Source organism: Symphalangus syndactylus, chromosome 23 (assembly GCF_028878055.3).
Source record: "Symphalangus syndactylus isolate Jambi chromosome 23, NHGRI_mSymSyn1-v2.1_pri, whole genome shotgun sequence".
NCBI classification, from domain to species: Eukaryota; Metazoa; Chordata; class Mammalia; order Primates; family Hylobatidae; genus Symphalangus; species Symphalangus syndactylus.
Genome location: NC_072445.2, coordinates 10,766,837 through 10,781,396, shown reverse-complemented (window position 1 = coordinate 10,781,396; position 14,560 = coordinate 10,766,837).

The window sequence follows — 14,560 nt, the reverse complement described above, 5'->3', positions numbered from 1 at the left end:
CTGGGGACAGAGGAGTGAGGGGCACTGGGCTGCTGGACAGTCACGCCCTCTCATGGCTCAAAACCCTCCCCTGGCTCCCATCATCCCTGGAAGAAAATCCACTGTGGCTGCCAAAGCCCCGCCTGATGGTGTCCCACCGGGTCCTCTGACCTCGTCGCCCAGCCGCCTCATGGCCTCTCGTCCATTCTGCTCAACGCCTGTACCCTAAGTTCCCTCTACCTGGAGTGCCCTTCTCCAAGCTACCCACATGCCCTCATCTGTTCAGGCTACTACTCAACTATCAAAGTCCTCTCCGACCATTAGAGAGTATATCCTATTCACCCCATGCAGAATCCATCTCGGGCTTTGACCTGGAGGGTGGTTACGCAGGGTTTTCCGGGATCTAGCTGTCCGAAGGGCCATAAGCAGCTTCTGAGCCGTCTCTCTGGCGACTCTTCTCACTCATTAACCCATCTCAGCTGCGTCAGGGATCCCTCCACCGACGCCCCCTCCCCTGTCAGCCTCACCTCTCCTCCAGCCTTTTCTCTCCAGCACCGTGTCCCTAGTCCTTCGACACACGCAGCATGGAATCAGTAGCGCCCCTATGCGGCTCTTAGGGCCCCACATGACATGGCCTCAGCTTCCTCCACCCCACCCCTGTGCCCTTGGGGTCCATGGCAACACCACTCAACCACTCCTGGTTCCCGTAATTCCTGATTCCCTCCCACCCTGCTCCCTTTGCCCCAAACTCCTCAACTCTCTCACTCCCTTACATAGTTAATACCTTTTGCTTCCTCACCTTACAGGCTGCCTCCTCCAAGAAGCCTTCCCTGCAGTCACCCCTGCATTCAAGCTGGGCTCAGTGCCCCCTTGTCTGTGACCCTGCTATGGTTTGAATGTGTTCCCCAAAGTTCATGTGTTGGAAACTTGATCCCCAATGAGGCAGTGTTGGGTGATGGGGCCTGTTGGGAATCATTTGGGTCATGGGGGCGCCATCCTCATGAATGGATGAATGCCATTATTGTAAAAGTGAGTTCCTTGTTAAAAGATGGACTCAGACCCTCGTGCTCTCTGTCATCCTTCTGCCTCCCACCATGGGAAGACGCCACAAGAAGGCCCACGCCAGATTCTGCCTCCTCAATCTTGAACTTTCTAGCCTCCAGAATGATGAGGAAATAAATTTCTGTTCTATGTAAATTTCCCATTCTATGGTATCTGCTGTAGCAGTACAAACAGACTAAGGCAGGCTCCATGCTTCCCCAGCTGTGGATATCACTGTTTATCTAGGTCCATACTGCTCCCCACCCCTTAGCACATGTTAGGTGCTCAAGTAAGGGATGTCAAATTCATTGTTCATTCGCCTGTCACTGAATGTCTTAGTTCAGTCAATTGATAAGGATTTTGGTGGTTGGGCATTCATCCAGGTGAGGCCCCTGGGGTGAGGAAAAGAGAGGCTGTGGTTTGGAAGGGATGAAGTCTCAGCCTGCCTTGGGGGAACAAGTCTGGGGCCCATAAAGCTAGGGGATGAGAAGGACTTGATGTCCAGACAGACAGGGCAGCTTCCTGCAGGTGGGGGGACTTGTGCAGGTGCTACAGGAGGCATCGAAGATTTGGAATCAGTAAACTGTGTGTGTGAAGGAATCGAGGTAGAAGAGTAAGGCTCATGCCCAGGAGACGGAGGAGACATCTCCCCTGGGTGTTCTCTGTTGAGGCCAAAGGCCACAGACAGGCTGGGTGGAGTGGTTAGCGGGCTCTGCTTTAGGCATCACAGGCTCATTCCAGGGGGTCATTCCACGGCCTCCCCTTGGGCAAGCTTCCCAAGCGGAACTGCACAGGTTGCACAGAACTCGGATGAAGCAATTTCTCATCCTGAGGAGGCCCCAAACTTCAAACAGAAGTACATTCTCTCTCTCTCTCTCTCTCTCTCTCCACCCCCCCTTCAAAGTCTGTTTCAGATGAAGTTTTAAGATCATAAATGTAAAACCGCAGTGGTGAGCTGGAGTCCACTATTAGGGGCTTGTGAGGACCAACTGTGCACACCTCTTCCTATCTCAGCAGCTTGGAATCAGCCACTGTGGGAGTATTGGCACCATGGGAATCAGCAAATGCTATGAATCAGGTCTCCTGCCCCCACCAAAGAATAGTCACCAGCACACCTCTTCTGAAGACTTTCATCTGCCCCAACCTTTCCCACCCTCTATCATGCACATAAGCAACAAGCATTTACCGAGCGCCAACTGAATGCCGGTACAGTGCTAAGCAGGCCTGCCGCAATCCATGTGTTTCCTTTAAGCGAATTAGGAAAAGGTACTTCCTGCTGGCAGACACAGCCCAGTGCCAGGGCTCATGGTTTGACAAGTGGAATGTGGGCTGGATTCCAGTCCCCATGCACCCCCTTGGCTGGGCATCCTTGTGCAGGACACACCTTGCACACCCCAGCAGAGTCCCTGGCACTGCAGGTAGAGGTGTGACTAACTCCTGGTCTCCCCTAGGGGCCCTCACAGCCTCATGCAGGAGACACAAACATAATTACAGTGCAGCACAGAAGGGGCAGCATACCTGTGTGTCGGGTGCTGGGAGAGCACTGAAAAAGGAGCAACTCACTGATCAGGGTGTCAGAGAGGGCTTCCTGGGGGAGGTGACATAGCTTAGCAGTGAGCTCCAGGGCAGGAGAGATTATATTTAACCCTGATGCCCTCATAGTGCCCAGCCTTGCTTAGGATACATACTGGGCTCTCAACCCACTTCCTCTGCTGATTCACTGTCCCCTAGAATGTGGAATGTTCTAACAGACAACTGAATAGATTCAGAAAATATCAGAGCCAGACACAGTGGCTCACACCTCTAATCCTAACACTTTGGGAGGCCAAGGCAGGTGGATTACTTGAAGCCAGGAGTTCGAGACCAGCCTGGGCAACATGATGAAACTCCATCTCTATCAAAAACAAAAAATTAGCCAGGCATGGTGGCATGCGCTTGAAATTCCAGCTATTAGGGAGGTTGAGGTGGGACAATCACTTGAGCCCAAGAGGCACAGGTTGCAGTAAGCCAAGATTGCACCACTGCACTCTAGCCTAGGCAACAGAGTGAGACACTGTCTCAAAAAAAAAGGTCTTTCTAATAAAAAGCAGGGAGGCAAAAAAGCCAAGAATGAGGAATAAGATTCTAAGGGTTAGAATAGGGAAGTCCCCATGCTTATCCAACTGGCCTTCACCCAGTATCTCTCACCCCTAATTCACCCCATGTTGCCCCATGGAAACAGTGAACACATAGACACCCCTCCTTGGGCCCAGAGGCCTTCCACACCTGAAAGCCACCATCTATCTCCATTCCCCATCCCCCTAAGAGGGGAGCCCCCTCCCTCCATGGGCCTATGACCCTTCTTCAGTGGCTAATGGGGTTTGGCCTGGCAGTTCCAGCCTTGTAGGTTACACTCAAAGAAAGACTCCCTGTAGAATAGAAGGGGATTAATAAACAAAACAACAACAACAAAATAAGCTGGGCATGGTGGCCTGTAATCCCAGCCTCGGGAGGCTGAGGCGAGAGGATCACTTGAGCCCAGGAGTTCAAGACCAGCCTGGGCAATGTAGCGAGACCCTGTCTCTACGAAATAAAATAAAACTAGCTGGGCATGGTGGTGTGCCTGTAGTCCTAGCTACTTGGGAGGCTGAGATGGGAGGATCACTTGAGCCCAGGAGGTCAAAACTGCAGTGAGCTATGATTCACCACTGCACTCCAGCCTGGGCAACAGAGTGAGATTCTGTCTCAAAAAAATAAAAAAGTAAAAATAAAAGAAAGACTCACAGAGCCTCAGTACTATAAGAGGGTCAGTCCTACTCTTGTGACCTGGAGATGCAGAAAACGAGGCTCACGAGAGAAAGTGACTTCCAGTCCCATTGCTGTGAAGTCAGCAGACCTCTGCTTCCAGCTCTGCTGCCCGTGGGCTGTGCAACCTTAGGGAAGTCAATCAGCATCTCTGTGCCTGAGTTTCCTCACTGGAAACTTAGGACTAATATCTCTCACACAGGGTTGCTGTGAGGATTAGGCAAGATAATTAAAGTTGAAACATCAGTTCCCATTCCCCAGCATAGCCCACCTCCCTTTCCAGCTTCACTTTCTCTTAGCACTTGTCACCTTCCCAGAATAGAGAGGCTTTTGCTCATTTTTGTTGTAAATTTTCCTTCTCCTCATGCTGAAATAGAGGCCTCACGTGAGTAGGGAGTTGACGCTTCTGTTCACTGCTCTATCCCAAGAGCCTAGAACAGCGCTTGGCACACAGTTGGTACTCTGCAAATATTAGCTGAATATATGATTCACATAAAGCATTTAGGAGTGCGCTTGGTATCAGTGACTACCAGGTGAAGGTAGCAATGACAACAGTGGTGATGACATTGATAAAGGTGAATTCTATTTGAGGCACATAAAAGCCAGGTTCCATGCAGATACAACTGATCCCATTTGACAGATGAGGAAACTGAGGGAGGTTCCAAGATGCAGAGTGACCTGCCCAAGCCTTGATGTCAGTGGTAGAACTGCAGCAGACTCTGCTCTTCTGGTCGGTCATGGGATGGACTTCCCCAAGGCTACAGAGGTGGCTCTTCCTGGGCAGAAGGCCCCTCTGGGGATGACAAACGCCCAGTGGAGTAGCCCTGAGTGGGACAAGGGCTTTGGAGCAGGGTGGGCGTTGACAGGCTTGGCTCCTGTGGTGACGCCCAGTGTCTCGTGCACTTCCGGCGATGGAGCCAACATGGCCAAGGGAGCAAGATAAGATTCCCCGTGCAGAAGCCTCCAGAAGCAAAGTCCACTGTGACACGAGTGTCACATCGCAGCCTGCCAGGCTCCCACAAGTGTAGGAAGTTAGAATCCTGGAAGAAATTCCCTGCAGCCACATCCTAGGACATGTGGCATTCTTGACATTCCTTTCTGGGAGTTCCCAGCCAAGCTGCACCTCCACAGCCCATTTCCAGCAGTCCTCTGGCATTATTTTTAAGAAAATAGCACCTTCCAGATGCCTCGCCTGCCCCACCTCAGCATCTGCCCTCTCTGCCAGTCAATCCTTCTCTCCCAGGAGGGGTACTCAGCCACCCGCTCCTTGCCTGTCAGGTGGCCTGGGGCAGGAAGGCAGCAGGTGTCCTCCAGCCATCGCCACCTCAAAATCAGTCACTTGTCACCATCAGGTGGGATGGTGCACTCGCCCCTTGTGCCTTCACATTCAGATCCCTGACAGCACCCCCACGGCCTGACAGCATACCCTAAAAACAGCCTGTGTCCCTTCTAGGCCAGGCCTGGTCCCTCAGAGACAGCAAGGACACCCTTCAGGCAATGCACAAATGTACACATGCAAACGTGTGCACACACACACCCTCCTTGGCCATCACCCTCAGCCTCCACTCCCTCACTGTCAGCCTCTCCGTCAGACACAGCACCCCTCATGGCCATTCCATCATTCCATTCTGCATGTGCGAATACCATTGCCCAGCACACATCCCTCCGAGTCAGCCGGCAGGGCCACCCTGCCAGTGCCCTTCTCCTCCACCACTTTCCCCTTAGTGCATCCTCATGCCTCACATCCTTAAGAGTGGGGGACCCCTTCATGGCTAGGACACACATACAGCCCCTCAGCATGACCATCTCTCCCCACATCCCTCACCTAAAAAATCGCATAAGGCTTGAAGCCAAACATGAGAGCAAATGAATCCCAAGCGCCTGCGGGAATCCACTCCCACCTTGGTATTCTGTTAGGCAGCAGGCACCACAGGCTGCCCACCAGGAAGTGGAAGCCAGAGAAGAAGGGTGGGGTAGGGCAGCGGCAGATTCCAACCTGGCATGGGCCCTGCCTGGGGCCTCCAGGTGTCCATCACTCTCTCACCAAAGGGCGCTCAGAACTGGGTCTGCTCTCCACTTGGCTGGCTTCAATAGCTATAAATAACAGCCACAGTCGCTAAACCCCAATTGTCCAAGTCAGTGGGCCTGAGAGACACCTAGTGTCTTATTCCAGTCTACTTATCCTCACTCCTCCCCTCCTAACTAATAGAGAAACTGAGGCTCTGAGAAACCAGCCGTAAATAGCCATTTACGGGTAGTGACATACCCCAGCCTCCTGCCCAAGTGCTTTCCCATCCCCTCCCTTAGACCACGCAGAGAGCTCCAAATGCAGGGGAAAAGAGGGCTCTGCCCTTTGCACCCTTGACGTAGAAACTAAACAGGGACCCCAGCTCCCTCCCCCATCCTCATCCTTCAAAGAAAAAGAAGCATTGCAACCTAGGAATGGCTCCTACCTCTCAAACGCTCCCAGTGGAACACACAGCCCTGGGCTCTGGGAGCTGGTAGTGGGGTGACTGCTGCCCTGCGGATCCCACGAGCTCTAGAACTGTTAACAGTCTTGTCTTGCTTAATCTCCCTTTCCGCTCCCCAGCAAGCCAATCTCCTGTGCTCATCTACAGGACTTCCTGTGGAAGCGAACACTGGCGGCCCTTTCACAATTTTGCCTGGCACCCCCAGGCATCCCCGCCCTGGTTGGTGTCTTGAAGTGGAGAATGCTGGGGCTGGCAGGGAGGTCCTCCTAGCAGAGGCTCCGAAGAGTGAGATGGACGGCTCAAGATCACCCAGCCCTTAGTGGCATAGCCAGGACTGGGCCTGAGTCTGTGGTTGCCAAGGCAGTGCCTTATCCCAGACAGCAGCAGGCTGATGGGCACAGCTGTGGCTGAAGCTAAGTGTGTGGGATGCCCTGGGAGAACTGCCCATCCCGCCTCACTTCAGGCCCTCACTCTCAGACAGTGTCTTTGAGCCTCAGGGGAGGCTTTATATCTAAACCACCTTTTAGGGAACAATCTAGTCTGATACTAAAACACATTGTAGAGCTACAGCCATCAGAATAATGTGGAATTGTAGCATGACTATAGACGGATGAATCAGTGGAACAGCATAATGAATAGACAGAAATAGACTCGAATATTTGTGGGAATTTAATGTATCATAAAGGCACCATTTCAAATCATTGGAGAAGAGATGGTTTATTCAATAAACTGTGTTGGGAGAATGGGCTGGGTATCTGTAAAAAACAAAGTTAGAGCTCTAACTCTAAAAGCATTCCATATGGATAAAAGGCATAAGCCTTTTAAAAATCAAAATCCCACAATTATATGTTGTTAGGGATTTACTTCAAAATTATTGAAGAGTGGGGAGAATAGGTAGGACATAGATGAAACAAGACTGGCTCTGGCCCTGTTCTGATCCCTGCTGGAGTTACTGAGGGTACCGCAGGCTCATTACATTCTTCTACTTTTCTGTATGTTTGAACAAATGCTATAAGAAATCATGGCATAGTTTATTTGCCATGGTTTCAGGAGAAGGAGGGAAAGAAAAGGAAGGAAGGAAGGAGGGAAGGAAGGGAGGGAGGGAGGGAGGAAGAAGGAAGAGAGAGAAAGAGAAAGAAAGAGAAAGAGAAAGAAAGAGAAAGAAGAGAGAGAAGGAAAGAGAGAGAAAAGAAAGAAAGAAAGAGAAAGAAAGAAAAAGAAAGAAAGAAAGAGAAAGAAATGAAAGAAAGAAAGAAAGAGAAAGAAATAAAGAAAGAAAGAAAGAAAGAAAGAAAGAAAGAAAGAAAGAAAGAAAGAAGGAAGGAAGGAAGGAAGGAAGGAAGGAAGGAAGGAAGGAAGGAAGGAAAGAGATCTGTCATGGGATAGGCTGGGTGTGGTGGCTCATGCCTGTAATCCCAGCACTTGAGAGGCTGAGGCAGGAGGATCGCCTGAGCCCAGGAATTCAAGACCAGTCTGGACAACATGGTGAGACCCCGTCTCCATTAAAAAATAATAATAATAAAGAAGGAGAAGAAGAAGAAGGAGGAGGAGGAAGAAGAAGAAGAAGAGAAAGAAGAAAAAAAGGGAAGAAAGAGATCATGGGATAATTTTTAAATAATCTTGGATTAGGCAAGGCCTTTCCAGATATATCACAAAGCATTAGAAGCCACAAAAGAAAATATTGAGCCACTCAACTATATGGAAACTTTTTAAAAATAAATAAAACTGAATGGCCAAAAAAGGTCACCATTGATAAGTCAAAAGGCAAATAAACTCTGAAAAAATACTTACATATCATAGAAAATAAGTTAATTTCCTCCCTCTGTAAAGAACTCCTACAGATCAATGAAAGACCAATAATGCATTAGAGAAATTGGCACCATATATGAATAAACAATTCATGGAAAAATAAATATCAATGGATTTAAACGTGTAAAAAATGTTTATAAAAGTAAACATTTCTGTTTATAAAAATATAATAAGAGAAATAAAAGATAAAACTATGTACCATCACAAAGAAGATGAGGGTAAAAATAAAAAATAAAACTACACTGAGACATCATTTTCAGCTATACAATTAGTAAGATCCAAAAAGTGATATATTATATCATGAAGGATGTAGGAAACAGATTATTGGCAGGAATATAAACTGGTACAACTTTTATGAAAAGAAATGTATAATATCTGTCAACATTTAAAATGCAAAAATCTTTCTACCCAGCAATTTCACTTTCAGTCATTTGTTCCACAGATGATACACAATATGACAGTATGGAAGGATATTCATTACAGTATTGTCTGTAGTAGCAAAGGATTGGAAATGATCTAAATTTCCATCAGCAGGGAGCTGGTTAAATGAGCTCTGATACATCCAAACATTGGCATAATCTGCACTGTGAAGAAAATGAGAAACATCCAGGTGGACTGATATGGAATGACCTTCAAGATATTGTGTCATATGAAGAAAGTAAGGTGCAGAACAGGGAGGATAATGTGCTTTTTATGAAGAAAAAAGTGTATGTGTGTGTGTATGAAATATAGGCAACAAGGTGAAACCTTGTCTCTATAAAAAATAAAATTAGCCAGGCGTGGTGGCGCATGTCTGTAGTACCAGCTACTCGGGAAGCCAAGGTGGGAGGATCGCCTGAGCCCTGGAGGTCAAGGCTGCAGTGAGCCGTGATTGCATCACTGCACTCCAGCCTGGGTGGAAGAATGAGGTCCCGTCTCAAAAAAAGAAAAAAATAGATAAGCACACACATTCATATATGTTTGTAAATGCATAGAATATTTCTGACAGGATATACAAGAAACTAGTCAGATTTGGGCTGGATAGAAGTGTTGGGATGGAGGAGGGGGGCAGATTTATGTTTCACTGTTTACTTTTAATGTATTTTATGTTTTGTACTATCTGTATACATTACTATTCAAAAAGAAACTTAACAATAGTATGTACACATACAAAGAGAGACCGATGAAGGAAACATGGTAAAATGTTAACATTTAGGAACAATGGTAAAGGGTATATGGGGATTATTTTACTATATTTGCAACTTTTCTGGATGTATAAGATTATTTCAAAACAAAAAGTTTTAAAAATTAATAAATTTAATTTCAAAATAAATGAATTTTCTCACAACCAACTATCTGAGGAAATTCATACTCAGAGAGTTTCTGAGGCTTTATTGAACTAAATAAGGCACTCATTTATTTATTATTATTATTATTGAGACAGGGTCTCACCCCATTGCTTAGGCTGGAGTGCAATGGCACAATCATAGCTCACTGCAGCCTCCCGGGCTCAAGAGATCGTTATACCTCAGCCTCCCAAGTAGCTGGGATTGTAGGCATGCACCACCACACTCGGCTAATTATTGTATTTTTAGTAGAGATAGGGGTTTCACCATGTTGTCCAGGCTGGTCTGGAACTCCTGGACTCAAGTGATCCACCTGCCTTGACCTCCCAAAGTGCTGGGATTACAGGCACTAGCCACCATACCCAGCTTGTTTATTCAACAAACGTTTATTAAGCACTTCTAGGTGCTGGACACTGTGCTACGAAATACAAAATGTAGAAAATATGAAAGTGTAGAAAAATGTATGGGAAAAAGCCACATGTAATGTCATGCCAAACAGTGGTAATTGTTTTGAAGAAAAGCAAAGTGGACTGAAGGGCTAGAATGGTGGTGTCAGGTGTATTTTAGATGAGGTGCTCAGGGGAGGCCTGAGGAGGTGACGTTGGAAAGGACATGTGAGAAAGAAGATCTGGAAGAAGAGGGTCGAGGGGGAGGGAACGGTGAGTGCCAAGGCCCCGAGGCAGGAGCACGCTTTGTGTGCAAGAGAAACAGCGAGGGGAGCCCCATGGTGGGAGCACGTGGGAGAGGGAAGGGCGGGCGGAGTTGGAGACAGAGGTTAACAGGCAGGACCCGGAGACCATATGGGCCCATTTGGAGGGCGACATGAACCAACTTAGGTTTGAAAGCGATCCCCCCGCTGCTTTCATTCTGGAGAAGAGACTGTACTTGGCAAAAGCAGCAGCAGGGAGACCCGTGAGGAGTTAACATAATCCAGACAAGAGGCAGTGGCTTGGCCACGGGGGGCAGTGGTGGAGATGATGAAAGATGGCTGGACTTGGGATATGTACTGAAAATATGGCCAACAGGGCTTGCTGCTCTATTTGGGCAAATGCAACAAATCCAGGACCTTCTTTCCAGCAAAGGACTCTCTCCACTCCTCTGAGAAGAGAGTGAGGTTGGATTTTTAAGACCCAGCCCTCAGGATCTCAAGGCATCCTCAATTTATTTGCCCCCCAACCCTCACTGGCCCTGCTCCCCACCATGGAAATAAAAGGGACATGGAGAAGGCAAGAGTGGTCACACCCTCTCGGGTGGAGCCAGAGTGCCAAGGAGTCCTGCGGGTGGTGAGAGCTCAGCCTGGCCTTGTCCTTGGCACCAGCCCCAGGGAAAAAACCTGCCAGGACATACCAAGCGCTAGGAAAAAAAATGAGATCCAGGCACGTTTGGAAACGATCGAGCTAACTGAAAAATACAATGTTGCTGAACTGAAAAACACTGTGCTCAGAACTAGGCTTTGCAAAAATAGAATCAACGGACAAGGATCAAGCACAGTGAAACGGTTTTACAATTAGGAAAGTTTTCACACTCATTAATTTTTAGTTCCTTACGGATGCTTGAAAGCTCTTCACAGCTCATTAAATCCTGAAGCAAAATACTCTCCATTCTAGGGCCCTGCAGTGAGAGCTGAGGTGCAAGCTAGGACCTGAGCCTCCCTGCCTCCAGCTACTGGCTCCAAAATAGCTCAAGGAGCATAGGCAGGTGGGCAATCCCACAGAAAACCAGGGTCAGGGAGCTTGCTTCAAAGCTGCATTTGGGTAGCATTTTACATAAGATTGAGAAAACCTAAGTTACATCAAAGACTGAGGAGATGCATAGAAAGAGGTGGGTCCCTGCAAGCCTCCTCTTAGAATTGTCACGGTGGCAGTGGCCCTGGGCGAGGCACTTCCCCTTTCTGGTGTATTGAGCAGGCAGCGTGATCTGGAGTCATCAGCGTGGACATCCTGGCCCCTCACCACTTCCTAGGAGCGTGAGCTCAGGCACTATCTGGCCCATATCCGTGTTCATCTAAAGCTTTGGTAGATAGTTCCCGGCAGGCTAATGATTTCCCACCTCAAATGTCTTCATCCCTCTGGTTTTCTTCAGCATTACAGGAATTTGTTCCACCCCGTGAGTGAGGAGCAATCTGGACTAGGCCCTAGAGGCAGCCCTATCAGTGATGAACAGTGTCTGTAGGTAGGTAGCCTAGGTAGCCAAATAAGTACTCCAGAGAGAAAATTGTAGGGTGTGTTCCACACGGTTTCCTCCTCGAGGCTCCCTAGCAGGTTTAAGCCCCAGTTGCACACAGTGGAACTTGTTCACTGACACCTTTATTGGCCTTCTCCTTTCCTTTCTCACATTCTCTACTTTCCTGCTGTGCCTCCAGGGACTACCTCCCAGGCAATCCACCTGCACACAAGTCCTTGTCTCAAGTTGTTTGGGGAATGGGGATGGAGGGTGACTAAGACAGTTACCAGAAATGGCAGAAGCAGGATGGGCTTCTGAAAACAGATTCCTCACCAGTGAAGTGACAACACGGACCCAAATGCCGGTAGTGAGTAAGGTGGTGATAACCTTTGGCAGACTACAGCATCACAATGTCCACAATGTGTGTAGTGTATTGGGATGAGGCACAGGTAAAATTTCAGGGGCAACATTGACTTACACCATAAGTCTAATACTTGAAAGATACAGGGCAATAGTAATGATAAGGATTGTGGGGTTGGTTGGCTTTTGTTAATTGCCCTAGAAGCCTTGAAGAAAGAGAACTCAGGGTATGTTATGAAGACAGGAGAACTCCATAACAGCATTCTAAATGACACTTATCTCTCATGGCCCAAGAGTAGGCTGTGCTGAAAATCAGGCCCAGGATCTGATTGTAAGAGGGGTGAACCTTGAAGAGAGACTAAAGGCACAGCCTCAGCAGACCTACTACCCCAGGGTCAGAATTCTGATAGGGAAAGAATGGGGCATTAGGAACTGAATGGAGATATTTGGATAGATGCACTTGAGAAGCTTGTACCTCAGCTTCCTTGAGCCTTCTAGGCCTTCAGAAGGGCCCCTTCCTTTACTAGAGAACAGTCACCCATAACCTGAAGACCACACTAAGGACTCACCTGAGATGGATGTCTCACAAGGTGATGCTTATCTTCCTCAAGATCCTTCCCTCCTTCCCTCACTGCCTCTAGACCAGGGTCAAAAAATATTTTCTTAAAGGGCAAGAGAGTAAATATTTTAGATTTGCAGGCCACGTGGTCTCTGTTGCAACTATTCGATTCTACTTTTGCACTTAAAACGACAGTGCAAAAACAACCATGGGCAACAGGTAAACAAATAAGTGTGTGTGCCTTCCAATAAAACTTTTATATACAAAAACAGGCAGCTGGTGCATGGAACTATGGTTTGCCTACCCCTGCTCTAGACCAGCAATTAGGGTCAGGTCTTACCATTGCCCAAGCAGGAAAGTATATCGTCCCCATTGCTTGAGGAAATAGCTTATTCACCAAAAAAGCTACAGGTCTGGCTGATATACATTAGTAGGAACAGGAAAACACATATAGGAGGAGATCTTGAGGATGTGGGACTGGGGCTGGGGGGAGCTGAGGAATACAAAGCCAGATAAAGAGGGTTTTATGGAGGGATGCTTCTTTTGACTCAGAATTTAACATCCTGGTGAGACCACTGGAGCTGGTCTTACACGCTGCTGAATTGGTCCTTAAGGTTTAGACACAATGATGGCTGACAGTCAGTGAGGTGGCAATGCTGAAACAGCCTTGGAAGAGTACTAATGAGGGATTAGAAGGCTCAGAGAGGAGGGCCCAAAAGGCCTTCCCTTTGCAAAGCAATAAAGAAGTGCCTAGTGAAAGGAGCTCAGTGCTGGCTGTCCTCCATAGCCCAGGTTGATAGAGGAGATACTCCTATGGAATGCCATGGCCACTGTCAATGGAGATATTAAGGTTCTAGAAGAGCAGAGACCACATAGGGCCACTTAATCATCAGAGACAAGGTGGACACAATTATAATGACAGGCAGAAAGGCCTGAATGGTAACCAGGAGTCTTTGATCTGAAGGGCTCTGCAGCAGTGCTGTCCTTAGGGCAAGAGAGGTGAGCATTTAATGAGAATCTTGCTTGACTTAACCACAAAAGATCAAAGGTGAGTGCGCAGAGGCTGATGTCAGCTGCCGGGATAGAAAATCACAATCTCTTACCTAGTTTCCAGCTTTGAGCCAGTTCTGACCCAGGACACACTGATGGAAGAGAAAGATCTGTAATGCCACTATAAATATATAAAATAAATGTTTCCTTGATTCTTCCCAAAAGCACCCTCTGGCTATGTACCAGAATAGCTGTACAGTGTGGAACTGGGAATAACCAGATCATCTGAGGTCTGTTAGATAAAGGGTTTGATCTTTCACTGCTTCTAGATGACCCAAAATACCATTATAGCCTCCTTTTAGAGAGGGGGAACATAGAAGGCCAGATGATAAATAGAGTTCTAGCCAAGCTCATCTCCCAGTGAGTCTGTGGACCTACTCTATGGTTATTTCCTAGCCCTTGAGTACAAATTGGGATGCATAACTTCACAGATAGCAGAACTCTCACATTCTGCCACATTCTCACATTCTCTCTCATCTGTAGAATAAGAGCCATTATGGAAAGAAAGACCAAGTAGAAGTCTCTAAAATTATCCTGCTGGTCAAGGTAGTAAATCAGAAGCAATAGCATGTCCCAGGTGGGTAGAAATTAGTGATACCCTCAGAGACTTAAAGGATACTGAGGTGGTCCCTATAGTATCTCCATTGGATCCACCACATGCTGCCCCTGTAAAAACCGACTGAAGCATGGTGATTCATGATTATCCACGGGGCAGCCATGATCAGATACCGTATCCTCACTAGAAGAGTCTACACAGCCTCTGATGATAAGAAGCCAACACTATGACAAGTGTGTTCTTTTCAGTCCATATCAGGAAAGGGGATCAAAAGTGGTTCACATCCACTTTCCCTACAACAATTTAGAGATCTATCAAATCATTAAAGTTTTAAGTGGTCAAATAAACTGGGGCATGCTGGGTCATTCCCTCTGTGGTAAAGGACAACTTAGTGTATCTTGCACCTCTTACCATTTTTTTCTTTTTTAAAATTATACTTTAAGTTCTAGGGTACATGTGCACA